The sequence below is a fragment of the Triticum aestivum genome, chromosome 5D, assembly GCF_018294505.1.
Source record: "Triticum aestivum cultivar Chinese Spring chromosome 5D, IWGSC CS RefSeq v2.1, whole genome shotgun sequence".
In the NCBI taxonomy this organism is placed as follows: Eukaryota; Viridiplantae; Streptophyta; class Magnoliopsida; order Poales; family Poaceae; genus Triticum; species Triticum aestivum.
Genome location: NC_057808.1, coordinates 216,863,377 through 216,878,217, shown reverse-complemented (window position 1 = coordinate 216,878,217; position 14,841 = coordinate 216,863,377).

The following is a 14,841-nucleotide window of genomic DNA, read 5'->3' as shown; positions in this document are numbered from 1 at the left end:
CGTAGTGGTGAGTTGCTTGAGCCGCTCCGGGCACCAACCTGCTGGCTCTCGAGATGAGGTAAGCACATGCACGCTGAGAAAACACCTTGTAGTCTTCATCGAAGGCACCGACGGTGGCCTCGAGAAAATGCCACGAACTATCGTTTAAAGCAGCCAGCGCGTGAGGCATCGACGGTGGCTCGACGGCGAGGTGCTCCTCCAAGATCAGGTGGTCGGCACGAATGGCAGCCATTGCGACCTCATCCGCGCGTGCGGCCGCGATTTGCTTCTCCGCTTCCAAATGCTCCTTGAGCTCCTGGCTATACTGCGTGCACCACGGCTTACGGCGGCGCTTATTTGGTGGAGTGGTCGGTGATTTGGGTGGAAGGTGTCGCGCCGGCGGTCGGGGCATGTGGGATGTGGAAGGAGGAGGAGGATAGGGGTCGGGTGTGGATTACCTGCCTAGATAGACGAGGCCGAGCAGCGTGAAGGAGGGTCGCCGGCGAGGAGGCGGTGCTGCAAGCAAGGAGTGAAGGTTTCAGCTTGGAAAGGAAAGCGGAAATAGGGGAAATGTGACTTTTGGTAAGGGGGAGGGGCGGGGAGGTAGATATTTCCGCGGAAGCCGAAAATTTGGAATTGCTTCAGCGAAAAAACTGGCACGCCAAGTGTCATCAGACACGATCCCTTATTCAGAGCGGGCTGTGGACTGTAGCCGTCACACCTTCTCGCGTAAGCCATATGCGTACTATACTTCAACGGTGCTCCAAGATATTTTGTGCTGCATCTCACACGGTTGGTTATAATAAACTGTGTGGGATCTATTTGATTTTTCGTCTTGATTTGAATTACATAATGGGGTCACAACGGCAATGGACGATGTTTGAATTGCTAGACCTTTTATCTGCAGTGAACATGCAACTATATGTGTGTCGTAAAAGAATTTGAATTATTCAGGGGTCGTTTGGACATTTTATACATTAAATTGGTTTTCTAGCCATTTTAGGTGCACAATTCAAAATTAAACTACATGCACATGCTCCGATGCACCAACATGGGTTGTAAAATCATATATGTGTCCATGGGTTTATGCTTATGTCCCATGCAAGAAATGGAGATGAATTTCGAACACCACGGCACCGTGGCTCTCTGGCAAACATTGACGTACTTGCTTTTGTAATTCTAGTAAATCCAAAAGTCGTCCGAAATTCATGAAACTTGGCATGCTATCATGGATCGGCATCAAGATGGCATGGTAAAAATTTTGTCCCATTTGGGGCAGGTTTGGGTATAATCTTCTCATAAACCAGAGCTTCTCACAACAAGTGTGATGGTTTCAGTAGGGAACATTTCACCTTTCTGGACGAAACGATATCCGTTGCCTCTTCTCGATTTCAATTTTTTTCCTAGTGTCAACATAGAACAACAGGAGTGTTGTGTCAATTTTTGGGATTTTTCGGGGTTCGCTTGGACATTTTTATACATTAACTGAGTTTTCTATGCATTCATGTGCATAATTCAAATTTGAACTACATGCACATGCTCTAATGCATATAAACTAGTTGAAAATTTAAATATGTGTCCTTGGTTGCATGCTTAGGTCCCATGCAAGAAATGGGAATGAATGTCAAACACCCTGCCACCGTCACTCGGCCCCAACATTGAGATACCTGGTTTTTAAATTCTAGTAAATCCAAAACTTGTCTGAAATTCATGAAACTTGGCATGCTATCATGGAGTGGCATCAACACGCCATGGTAATTTTTTTGTCCCATTTGGGGTAGGTTTGGGTATATGCTTCTCACAAACCAGAGCTTCCCCAAGCATGATGGTTTCGGTAGGGAACGTCCCACCTTTGGGGACGAAACGATCTCCATTGCCTCTTATTGCTTTCAAAAAATTTCTCGTGTCAACATAGAACAACAGGAGTGTTGTGTCAATTTTTGTGATTTTGGGGGGTTCGTTCGGACATTTTTATGCACTAACTGAGTTTTCAATGCATTTATGTGCATAATTCAAATTTGAACTACATCCACATGCTCCAGTGCATATAAATTGGGTTGAAAAATCAAATCTTTGTCCTTGGGTGCATGCTTAGGTCCAATGCAAGAAATGAGAATGAATTTCAAACACCCTGCCACCGTCACTCGGCCGCAAACATTGAGATACTTGGTTTTTAAATTCTAGTAAATCCAAAACTCGTCTGAAATTCATGAAACTTGGCATGCTATCATGGAGCGACATCAACATGCCATGGTAATTTTTTTGTCCCATTTGGGGCAGGTTTGGGTATATGCTTCTCACAAACCAGAGCTTCTCACAACAAGAATGATGGTTTCGGTAGGGAACGTCCCACCTTTGGGGACGAAACGATATCCATTGCCTCTTATTGCTTTCAAAAAATTTCTCGTGTCAACATAGAACAACAGGAGTGTTGTGTCAATTTTTGTGACTTTTCAGGGTTCATTTGGACATTTTAATGCATTAACTGAGTTTTCAATGCATTTATGTGCATAATTCAAATTTGAACTACATGCACATGCTCCACTGCATATAAATTGGTTGAAAAATCAAATATTTGTCCTTGGGTGCATGCTTAGGTCCAATGTAAGAAATGGGAATGAATTTCAAACACCAGGGCACCGTTGATTGCCGGCAAAACGTTGAGATACTTTGTTTTTAAATTCTAGCAAATCCAAAACTCGTCTGAAATTCATGAAACTTGGCATGCTAGCACGGAATGGCACCCGACATGCTATGGTATTTTTGTGTCCATTTTGAGAGTAGGCGCACTCGAATAACAGCCAACAAAGGCATTTTGAAAAAATAGCTGCCACTTAAATATCTCAAACGTTTGTACAATTCAAACCATGTGCGTTCTGTTAATGATTCACGTGACGCCATGTGTCATGGTTTTAATGGCTATAGGTTTTAATGGCTCTTGATCGCAAACTTTTTAGATAGAACACCCGTATGCAAAGTGAGAGCAGGATTTGTGCATCTCTTGAACGCAAACGGTTCTTTTGGATGACCCGTGTGCAACCACTTACAAACAATTTGATAAGATTTGCATCTGTCATATTGGGTATGTTGCCATTTGTCAAACTGGAAAGATTGACATTTGTTGATCTAGTAACATTGCCATTTGTCAACCTTGTAACACTGCGATTTGTCAAAATATGAAGCTAAAAATCACTAGCAGTATCTAATTTTTGCAACTAAAATTCAGTAATTAAGCATAGATGGAGGCGAGGAGGCGTGTTCAGCCGGGCGTGCAGTAGGCAGCCCAGTACTATTCGATTTGACAGCGGGTGGCGCAGTTCCCGATACGACTTTAATGCAGACGAGGGAGAGGGTAGCTGTTCCCGAAATGTTGAACGGCCAATGGTGCATCCTCCTTCAATTAGCATCGTGTGAATGCATGAGGGAAGTAATGGGAGGAGGACCGGGAAAAGAGGCAGCACGATGTGAATGCAACGCAGTTTGCACTCATATAAAGGCGCCCTTCCATTCCAATGCATCTACCACATCGTACGCACCTAAGCATTTGCCTAAGCACCTACACTAATAAGCGCAAATGTGCTAACTCCAGACCCATGACGACGATGCGCACGAGTGGCCAGCGGCTGTGCTAGATGGTCCATGACGCCGGCCTGCGGCATGGCACCGAGGATCTTCTCCAGACGGTGTTGGCAATCGGCTGGTGGATGGTCGCTGTCGACGCCAGCTACGACTCTCAGTTGGACCAGATCATCGTTGCCACCACCAACAAGTTCACCGTCGTCAAGAAGCTCGCGGACAACATCGCCGTACTCCTCCAGCCCGTGTGCCTGGGCTCCTCATTGCCTGCCACCCTAATCGGTCTCCATGGTCGGAACCTCTTTCAAGCACTGGTGGCCCTGCGACTGCCCACCGATGCCACGAAGAATGTCCACCTGGAGGTCGCGCTCGCCGCGAGGTGCCTCACCCTACAATAATTTGTCGACCTACACATCCACGTGTACGAGCAAATCGTGCACATAGGTATCTACAAGGCCAGTGAGGACGCTACGATGTTGGCCTTCTTCAACCGGCTGGAATCCTTGGATGCCTTTGCTGAGAAGCACCTTGACCTCGCCACAAAAGCCGCCGCTCCTTAGCCGCCGGTCGGTGGCCCGGCGCACTGAGTTGAGGAGGAGGAGGTCGTACGTTGAAGGATGCATCTTTCTTCTTGCCTCCTGTAACCACCACCGCGTTCGCATCATCGTGGCCTTAATTCTTATTGTGCTATTGCATTCTCGTTCCAGTCAATACAGACATGTGCGACCCCTTTGCTTAATTATATGCATCACTGTAACTAGTACTCCATCCGTCAATTTATAAGTTGTGCTTCCAGTGTTTGGGGCCGGCGCACGATCACGCACATTCGTGTGCATGCGGTTGCGCTAGGCGCGGCGCGACAACGCAGTTACCCGCTGAAAAAACTGCCATGTGGGGGACGTGGCATTGACCATTGGGCGGCAATAGTCGGTCATCCAGGTGCCCAATTAAGGATGCAAAGAGGGATCCTATAGCACCAAGGACCAGCTTCCCTACCGATAGCTCATCTAACAAAACTCCCAAGTTAAGCGTGTTGAGGCTTGAGTAGTCATCAGATGGGTGACCGGATGGGAAGTGGCCTCGATGTTAAATTAACTGATGTGATGGGTCACTGTAAACATTTAATTGTGTTGATATATAGTGCTCCATCATATTAGTTGAATTAACCTTGAGGTCCTTGTTTTGTAATTTTTGACATTTTTTGTTTTTTGTACATGTTGATTGGCTTGAAGAAGGTCTATCTCCTTACTTTTTGATAATTTTTGTTTTTTGAACACATGTTGATTGGCTTGAATGAAGGTCTATCCCGTTACTTTACGATATGTTTCCAAAACATGGACCTCAAGGTTAATTCAACTAATAGGATGAAGCACTATATACATTCAACACAATTAAATGTTTTTCAAAAAATGATATGATTTCTGTTAAACTTATAAGTCATGCATGTCAAATTAACCTCTGTGTACTTATTCTCGAAATAACCTCTGGGCCTTTTTGCCGCGTATCACACACATCTTGTTAAGTTGAACCATTTATGTTCTCTTCCCTAATAGAAAACAGTTCATTCAACTGAACCGTATGCCGTATATCACACACACCTTGATTTGGCTCACCGTTTCTATTACTTTCCCTAATAGCAAACAGTTCATCGGAGTGAACTGTATGCCGTACATCACACACACATTGATATGACTGTTGGGGAATGTAGTAATTTCAAAAAAATTCCTACGCACACGCAAGATCATGGTGATGCATAGCAACGAGAGGGGAGAGTGTCGTCCACGTACCCTCGTAGACCGTGAAGCGGAAGCGTTATGACAACGCGGTTGATGTAGTCGTATGTCTTCACGATCGACCGATCCTCAGTACCGAACGTACGGCACCTCCGCGTTCAGCACCCGTTCAGCTCGGTGACGCCCCGCAAACTCACGATCCAGTAGAGCTCGAGGGAGAGTTTCATCAGCACGACGGCATGATGACAATGTTGATGAAGCCACCGACGCAGGGCTTCGCCTAAGCACCGCTACGATATGACCGAGGTGGATTATGGTGGAGGGGGGCACCGCACACGGCTGGGAGAGATCAATAATCAACTTGTGTGTTCTAGGGTGCCCCTGCCCCCGTATATAAAGGAGAAAGGGGGGAGGCCGGCCGGCCCCTGTAGGGCGCGCCAGGAGGGGGAGTCCTCCTCCTAGTAGGAGTAGGACTCCCCTCTTTCCTACTCCTACTAGGAGGGGGAAAGGAAGGGGGAGAAGGAGAAGGAAAGGGGGGCGCCGCCCCCCTTCCTAGTCCAATTCGGACCAGAGGGGGAGGGGGCGCGCAGCCTACCCTGGTCGGCCCCTCTCTCTCTCTCTCCACTAGGGCCCAACAAGGCCCATTAACCCCCGGGGGGTTACGGTAACCCCTCCGGCACTCCGGTAAAATCCCGATTTCACCCGGAAATCTTCCGACGTCCAAATATAGGCTTCCAATATATCAATCATTATGTCTCGACCATTTCGAGACTCCTCGTCATGTCCGTGATCATATCCGGGACTCCGAACTACCTTCGGTACATCAAAAAATATAAACTCGTAATACCGATCGTCACAGAACATTAAGCGTGCGGACCCTACAGGTTCGAGAACTATGTAGACATGACTGAGACATGTCTTCGGTCAATAACCAATAGCGGAACATGGATGCTCATATTGGTTCCTACATATTCTACGAATCTTTATCAGTCAAACCGCATAACAATATACGTTGTTCCCTTTGTCATCGGTATGTTACTTGCCCGAGATTCGATCATCGGTATCTCAATACCTATCTCAATCTCGTTACCGGCAAGTCTCTTTACTCGTTCCTGTCGGCGTGGAACGACACCTATGGGATCACAAGAGTCCCTACTACGGTTGCCGGGGCCCGGGGTTGCGAGAAGAGCATGGCTAGTAGACAGCACAAGGATCGTTTACCCAGGTTCGGGCCGCGAGGATGCGTAAAACCCTAGTCGTGCTTTGGTGGGTGTATTTCAGAGAGTTCTTGAGCTCTCGAACTAGCTGTGGTCAGTGCATGGTTCGAAAGAGCCGAATCCTTCTCCAGTATGCCATGGGCCTCCTTTTACAGTCGGAAGGGGCTGCAACAGTGGCACACAGGATGTGGAAAGGCGTACAGTGCCTTGAGCTTATCGCTCGTATTACAGGACAAGACGCATTTAATGCGTAGCTTAGGTGTCCCCTTGCTTTATTGGGGACAGGGGCGAGGCCCGTCCCGTCCGTCGCCGCTCCTCCTCGCTTTGACACGTGCCCTGGCCAGTGAGGCGCGTGGTGCCATGTAGGCAGGCAGGCAGCTGAGGCGGCGCAGTGGCGGAGCCTTCATGAAAATCTGCATGCTGCCACGCAGGTGCTCGATGAGTTGGCCTGGGAGCTGCATGTTGCCATGCTGGTGCCCGCCCAGCTGGTTGGGCTGGCAGCTGCATGTGAACGATGGTGGAAGCTTGGTTGGCGTGGGCCTGGCGGTGGCCCTGCTGGCGTCCTTGGTGAGGGCCTTGCCGGGTGGCCCGGCAAGGGTCTTGCCGTGGCGCGCTGTCATCCCCGGCAAGGGCCTTGCCGGGGGTCTGGTGGCGATCCTTGCCGAGGATCGTCGTCTTCTAATCCTCATCTGATCTTGAATATGTCTTCACAAAGATCTGCATGCCACCACGGAGGTGCCTCCCGAGCCCTGGCCCAACGTGATGTTGGAGACCGTGGGCTCAAGGGTGGCCCGCTCTGTTGGTGCGGGGCGAGCTGTCCCGGCAAGGATCTTGCCGGGGCTGCTGAGGCTACCCCAGCAAGGGTCTTGCCGGGGGAACCTGCTTCGTCCCTCTGCTCTTTGTGGTCTTGGCCTTGGCGTTGCTCTTATTATCTTGGGCTTTGGTCTTACCTTGGCTCACCTCCACTGTTCTCCTTCGCGTGACCGTAGGCGCGGCTCCGACTGCCCGTGCACAGGTATAGGGGTACAAAAACGCACCCCTCTTTTTGTACACCGATAGGAGCCCCCGGGCCTGGGCCACACATAAGCGCGACATGTTGTTGGGCCAGGCCCAAAATGGTGCGCGGGCAGGCGGGGCGGTTTTGACCGCGGTAAAACTTTTCGCGTTGCGCTTCCCACGACCCGCGCGCGCGGCGCGGCGTGGAGGGGTGTGCGTGACCTGGGCAGCATGCGTGGGGCGGTTTCCACATGCATGCGTCAAATCGCAGTAAATGGGTAGCGCGCCCCGCGACTTCCCCATAAAAAGGGATAACCGCCGGCGTACCGTTCCTTTTACCCTTCACGCAACCCCAATCTTGGAAACCTCCGCCTGCCTTCCTCTTCTTCTCCAAGCTTCGTTCCTACTCGCCGCCATTGCGCTTCCGCCGCCCTCTGTCCTGCCCTCCTCCCCCAGCCGCCATGGCGCCAAAATCCATCAAGGGCAAGGGAGTGGCCAAGGACGCCGGAGCCGCCGGAGAGTGCGCTGGCGGTGCAGCGGACGCAGTCTGCCTTCTTCCCCTCGACAGTTGACGTGTTCGAGCTTCGGGACTCCTTCAGGCCCCTGTGGGGAGTGAAGACGGGGGGGGGGATTCGGGGCATCCAGCCACGCGCGTCATCCACGCGCGTTATCCAAATCGGTACCCCTTCTTTGTCGATTATTTTTCCTGCGGGCTCTGTCCCCCCTTCTCCGATTTCTTCAGTGACGTCATGCATACCTTTGGCTTCCGCCTCCTGGATTTTACTCCGAATGCGGTGGCGTGCATGGCCCTTTTCGCGCATCTCTGCGAGGGCTTCGCCGGGGTGCACCCCAACACGGCGCTCTTCCGCCATTACTTCTCCCCTCGGATCCAACCAGGGGGCGGCCTCTCCGGTTGCATTACCTGGGTCTCAAGATCCAAGGGGGCGTATCTGGAGGGCGCCATGAAGGAGAGGTGGGAAGAATGGCAGGGCCGGTGGTGCTGGATCGAGGAGAAGGACCCGCCGGTGTTCTGCGAAGTTCGCCGGGCGCCGCCGGTCCGCAGAAGCGATTGGAGCGACGTCGATGCTGACGACGAGAAGCTCACGGTCGCCACCACCAGGATCCTCCGGCTCACTGAGGCCGGCCTCACCCTTGAGATGATCGGGGCGGACTTCATCCGCCGCCGGATCGCTCCACTGCATAACAAGGGGAGGCCAGCCTGGCTCTCCACGAACCCCGCCGACATCATGCGGCTTCGTGCCGGCCTCGACCACAATTTCACAGTGATGGGGCACGCCCATTTCTTCCAGCGGCTCTTCCAGCTTGACGTGGGCCGCGACGGCGAGGTCGAGCAGACCGGCAAGGTCGCGAGGGCCGGCGCGAAGGCCGGCAAGGTCCTCAAGGGGCCTCTGTTTAAGATGCCGACGGGGGTGTTCCCGTTGTGCAATAACTCGCGCCGGTCCGATATCATTGCCATGATGCGAGACTGCAACGCGCATGGCCCTGAACCGAGCTGGAAGGAGCCGGAGGACGCCGAGGTGCAGCAGTTCTTTGACACTCTGCACGAGGGGTACGTCAACGCCGACGCCGAGCGGCTGCTTGTCCAGGACACCACCCAGGCGGAGCTGGACTACATCGCCACCAGGGCAAGGGAGGCACAGCTTGCCAAGGAGGCCGGCAGCGCCGGCGGTGTGGAGGACAAGGCCGCGACGGTCGCGGAGGAGGAGGAGCTTGCCCGGTGGGCGGCGACCGCCGGGGGAGCCAGCAGCGCCGGCACCGAGGCTCCTCTGGTTGAAGATGTGATCGGCGAGTCATCGTCGGAGGAGGCCGAGACCGCAGGCCTGACGCTGGCTATGGGGAGAGGGCGAGTCCTGCGGCGGGCCAGTTCCGGCGAGCCGGTCCGGCCCGGCAGGGCTGCGCGGCCCCAGCTGACCTTGGAGGGGTCCGAGTGCCACACGAGGGCCGCGGCGGCAAAGAAGCCGGCGAAGGCCGCGGTGAAGAAGAAGACGGCCGCCCTTCTTCGTCCATGCGTGTCCAGACACCACCTCCTTCTCCTCCTCCGGCGGATGTTGATACAGAGGTTACTTTTGATTATGGATCCCTCAGCCCGAGGAGGAAGAGGAAAACACCAGAGGAGGAGGCGGACGACGAGTAAGTATCTGGTTCCTTTTTGTTATCTCTGCCTCCTCAATCTGTGTTGCTCGTCTTAACTTGTCTTCATCTGTGCAGGGACGTGGAGACGCTGGCCCAGAGAGTGAAGAGGGCCAAGGTCTCGGCGGGTGGCCAGCCCCCAGTTGGTACTTCGGGGGCGCCACTGGTGGTGTTGAGCAGCCCGGAGCAGCCCCCGGCATAGAGCCCAGCGTAAGTTCATCACTCTTCCCCCGTCGACATGTGTCAGGGGCACGACACTTTGGTGCTGACCTTGCCAGGTATGCAGGAGGAGAGCAGCAGCGGGAGGAGCCACAAAGGCCTACTCCCAACACGCTGCCCCCATCGACCACGCCGCCCCGAGGGGCGTCCTCGGCAAGGGCGCCAGGCACCGGGCCCCCGCACATGGAGGAGGAGGAGTAGAACTTGGGCGCTGGCGGCTTTGCCTCGACGCAAAATGTTGGCGGGGAGGGGACTTCCGTTTCCCAGCCAGGTACTGGCACAGGTAAGTCGTTCGCCGTTCGTCCCTGCTTCTTTTTCTTTCCGGCTCTTGGTGCTGGCCTTGCCTCACCCCCTTCTTCGCCGTCCAGATTCCTCCTCGGCGAGCCCAGAGGACGTGGACGCCGTCATCAAGGACGCCGCCAAGGCCGCCGAGGCGGACGCCGAGAAGATCGCCGCCAAGGAGGCCGCCAAGGGTGTTGCCGAGGACGCCGCCGAGGGGCCTACCGGGGACGCCGGCAAGGTTGCCGCTGAGGAGACCGGCAAGGGGCCTGCTAGAGAGGCTGGCGGGGCCGCTTCCGAGGAGGAGGAGGTGGTGGCTGATGACCAGCCTTCCTCTTCTGCTGCTTCCGGATCCGGCAAGTACCTGAGGGTGAGCGACGACTTGTTTGTCCACCTTCTAGGCACGTCGAGCACCAGGACACCCGTTGAGGGAGAGGTGTTCGACGACGAAGTGCTTGCCGCTGCCGGGCTTGAAGTCGTCGACGAGCCGATCGTTGGCGGCGATGGTTTGCAGGAAGAGCGGCTCCTCCACGCCATGGGCGCCAGCTTCCGGAAGCTCCAGGCGCTCCACCGCGCCCGCCTGGACAAGGCTAAGTCCAGGACGGCGGTGGTGGAGAAGGCGGAGGCGGACCTCCAGAAGCGCGTTGCCGAGACACAGGACTGGTTCCGCGAGGCCCACAAGGAGCTCAAGGCTGCCCAGGGCGAGCTGGCCAAGCGCGACGTGGAGCTCACCATGAAGCTCGCCGATGTCGAGAAAGCTCAAGAGACGGCGAGGAACTTGGCCGCGGCCGCCGAAGCCACCCGGACCCAGCACGAGGCCGCGCTGAACTCCCAGGAGGAGGACCTCGTTGCACGTGAGGAGAAGCTTGCCGCCATGCTTTGCGGCAAGGATGCAGAGGTGGAGAAGCTTGTCTTGCAGTGGACCAGTGAGCTGGAGCAGAGGCACAAAGAGGCACTCAATGCCCAGGCCCAGGTTCACGCCGGCAAGGTGGAGGAGTTGGAGGCGGAGCGCGACGAGCTGAAGGAGCAGGCCCAGAAGCTGTCCGAGGAGAAGGACACGCTTAACAGTGCCCCGACAGAGGCGCAGGGCGCGGTCGTCATCAAGGCTGGGGAGCTCTCCGAGGCCAACAACTCCATCAAAGACCTCAAGCCGAAGCTGGAGGGTCTTGAGAAGGTGCTGTCGGAGGCCAAAACCCGAGAGGGGACCCTGGCCAAGGAGCTGGAGGCCGAGAAGCAGTTGCGGAACAACGAGGGCCTCAACTTCGCGGATCACGTGGAGGGCGAGAACCGTTGGCTCGATCGCCTCGCCACCGTCGCCAACCAGGCCGCCATGCAGCTGGCCATCATGGGGATGCCAGACGTGAGGTATGTCCCGGAGCGGAGCGTGAGCGCCAATATCAGCCTGACCATGTTCTTTGAGAAGGTCGTCGACGCTCTAGAGCGGCTCCACGCCAACCGGGCGGCCTCACTGGCCGACGAGTCCCAGAGGCTTTGCCAGGGTGCCATGACCAAGGTTCTCACCAAGGTGGCGCACTGGTACCCCGACCTCGACTTCGACGCCGCACTGGAGAGCTTGCCGGATGGAACTGACCTCGCGCTGCTCAGGGAGCGCATCTAGCCCATCATCAGCCGAGTCGGCGAAATTCAGAGGGTGGAGGGCCAGCGCCGGGATTATGCATCCCGTTCATTATCGCCGCTGCAGGTTCACAACCAAGACAATCGCTATCTCTAGTTAGAACCGCAACAACAATTCGATGTAATATAACTCTGCAGCACTTTCAGTATTATGCATGTTATTTTCCTGTTCGATTTTCCTTTGTATGTCCTCCCTACGTTACTGGGTAGGCTCGCCGGCGCGTAAACCCAAGGCGGCGTCTTGGGGATGGATCCCCATTGGCCTGCCGGGTGTGCTTGCTGCCAGGCGAACCACCTTGCCGCCCTTAGCGTGGCCGCCCGAACTGTCGAGCTTGACTCGAGTCAGAGTCGGGAGCGTTGCCAAGTGCGGAAGGCTACCCCGCCACTCTCGACGCGGCCGCTTTGAGCTGTTGAGCGGACTCGAAACAGAACAAGGGCGTTGCCAATTGCGGGAGGGCCCCTTTGCGTGCAGGTTTCTCATACATAGGCGAGATCTCCGAGGACGATAACCTTATGTATAGGAGGAAATAACTCAAAGCTCTGAATGACTTAGCTTTTCTGTTGCCGAGCCGGCGTCGTTCCTGTGACACCCCAAAATTTTGGCCTTGTTTTATCTATTAAAATGTTGCCAAGAAATAAAACTTTTCCATTTTTGTCAAGTTTTACCTTTTGTGATTTTGGATTTTTGCCTCTAGTGGGAAAAAACCTTCAAAAGTATTATTGGACTTGAATACTCTCTTTTATAAAACAATTCCTCATCAGTGGATTTAAATTTTGCAAGATTTATTTTTCCTCAAAGCTTTATTCCTTTAAAATGATTTCTTTTGCATTTGGAGCCTGTTTTGCACTGCAACCTTTTGACAAATGCATTCAAAATTTCCACCAAAATTTGGGGGTGTCATGTGATGTTTCCACATCACTTTTATGCAAAAATACCTTTTGGCCATTGGAGATTTTGAGCTCTACACCAACTTTTCCAATCTGGTCCAGTGGGCACTTTTGCACTACAACCCATTTAAATGTTTCTCTAAAAATTCTTCCAAGTGTTTGGAGATGTCAGTGGATGCATACAATTCATCTTCAAGCAAAAACCCAGTGTTGTTCTTTGAAAAATTTGAGTGGATCAACCTCTTTTGCATTCTGGTCCAATTTGGTGATTTGTACTGCAACCATAATTTTCCTTGCTCTAGTAACCCTGAGCTTTTTCCTACTTGTAGCCCTCCCTTCAAAACCCTTAAGTCCAGGAGAGTGGACTCATTAGAGGTTTTTAAGTGCATGCTTTAAACCCTTTTTCTTTCTGTCCAAAACTGGAGTTTTGCAAAACTTGCACTAACAAGTTTCTGGTTTTGCCAAAGTGATCTTACCACCATCTCCTGCATCTAAAGAGACCCTGATCTGGAGATTGTGGCCTCTCCAAGAGTTGCCTAAGTGCACTTGGCATTCTATCGAACACCTGGTGTGCACAGTCTGTTTTGGCATGAGTTCCTTGTTTGCACTGTGGACTTACCCCAAGGACCCATCAACCTTGTCCACTAAGCTCCTAGCCACCCCTACCCTTGTTCTGTTCTTTGCCAGCCTCACCCAAGCTCTCTGGAGCGCGCTGGCATTTCGTCGAACACCGGCCGTGCGTGCTCTGGGCGCGCCCAGAGCGCACGTTTTGCACACGCGCGCAATGAGCCGACACGCCGCACTGCCGCACTCGACGCGACCCGTCCCTAGCCCCTACTGCATGGCTGAACCGCGCACTAGCCCGCTCCCTGCTCCACGGCATCTCTGGCGCCCTGCTGCGCCGCTGGCCGCGCCCTTGGCGGCACGCCGGCGTCGGCAGTGGCCCCTGCCATGTTCGGCACCGCCCAAACCACGCCAGCGCGCCAGCTGCCCCTGGGAATAGCTCGTACTTATCCTCATGCTCGTCGGAACGCGTTCGTCGCCGCCACGATGCCCTGCAACTACAGCAACGGCGACTCGTCGTCGATCCTATCCACCGCCGCGGAGCCAGCCTCGTCACGCTATATAAGGGAACCCCGAGCCCCTCCGAGCACTCAGGCGACATCAGACCCTCCCCGTAGAGCTCCCCTAGCAGTAGATTGACCGGAGAGGACCACCCTCTCCAACTCCGGCCAGTTCCGCCGCCGCTAAGCTCCGGTACGATTCGTTGCAGCCAGCCACCCTTTCGCCCAACCAACACCACCAGTAGCTCCCTCTGGTCCTTGCGGAGCTGCCCAGCTACCCAACTTCGATCGGAGACCACCGGAGCACAAAAAGCACTTCGCCACCGTAGCCTCTCTCCGCCGCGGAGCTCGCCGCCGGCGACTCCTTCCACCTCCGTCGACCCAACAACCACCTAGGGGACCGCCTCGGTCTAGCCGTTCCATCCCCGCCCTTGGATGCCCGTGAGGTGCTGCCGTTCGTCGACGGCGATCGCCGGAGCCTCGCTCCCGTCGGGCAGAAGAGAGGAGAAGGAGGGAAGAACGGTCAAACCTGACCAGTGGGCCCTCTGGACCCACTGTCAGTGACCCGCGCGGCCGTTCTCTCTCTGTTTAAGTGAAGGCGCAAACTCCCGAGTGCGTCTCCTCGACTGCGAAAGCGTATTTTCTTCTGAATCGTTTTCTTTTCTGGTTTTATTTAAAAACAGAGTTTGACCAGACTTTGACCAGCTATAACTTTTAAAATAAAACTCCAAACGAGTTGATTCTTTTTCCTACCTCTCTCAAATTTCATCTAGTTTATTTTAAGATTTATTTCAAAAATATTTGAGACAACTTTTGGTACTGTGTTTGAAATATTTGTTATTTGTATATTTTGCAAAATAGGATTTTGGAGAAAAGGGAAAGCTTCCAAAAAAATGCATCCTTTTCTATACTCTTGAAGGCAAGCATTTCTGAACTCTGGCATAATATTTTGTTGTGGTGTTCTGATTCGATCACAACACCTTTTGACTTGGAGTATGTGATAGCTTTATGTATCGATATAGTCTCGTGCATGAGTACACTTTGGAGTTGTTTTGTGGTCAGCAATGGATACACTAATGATTTGGATCATCCTCGTGAGCTTCT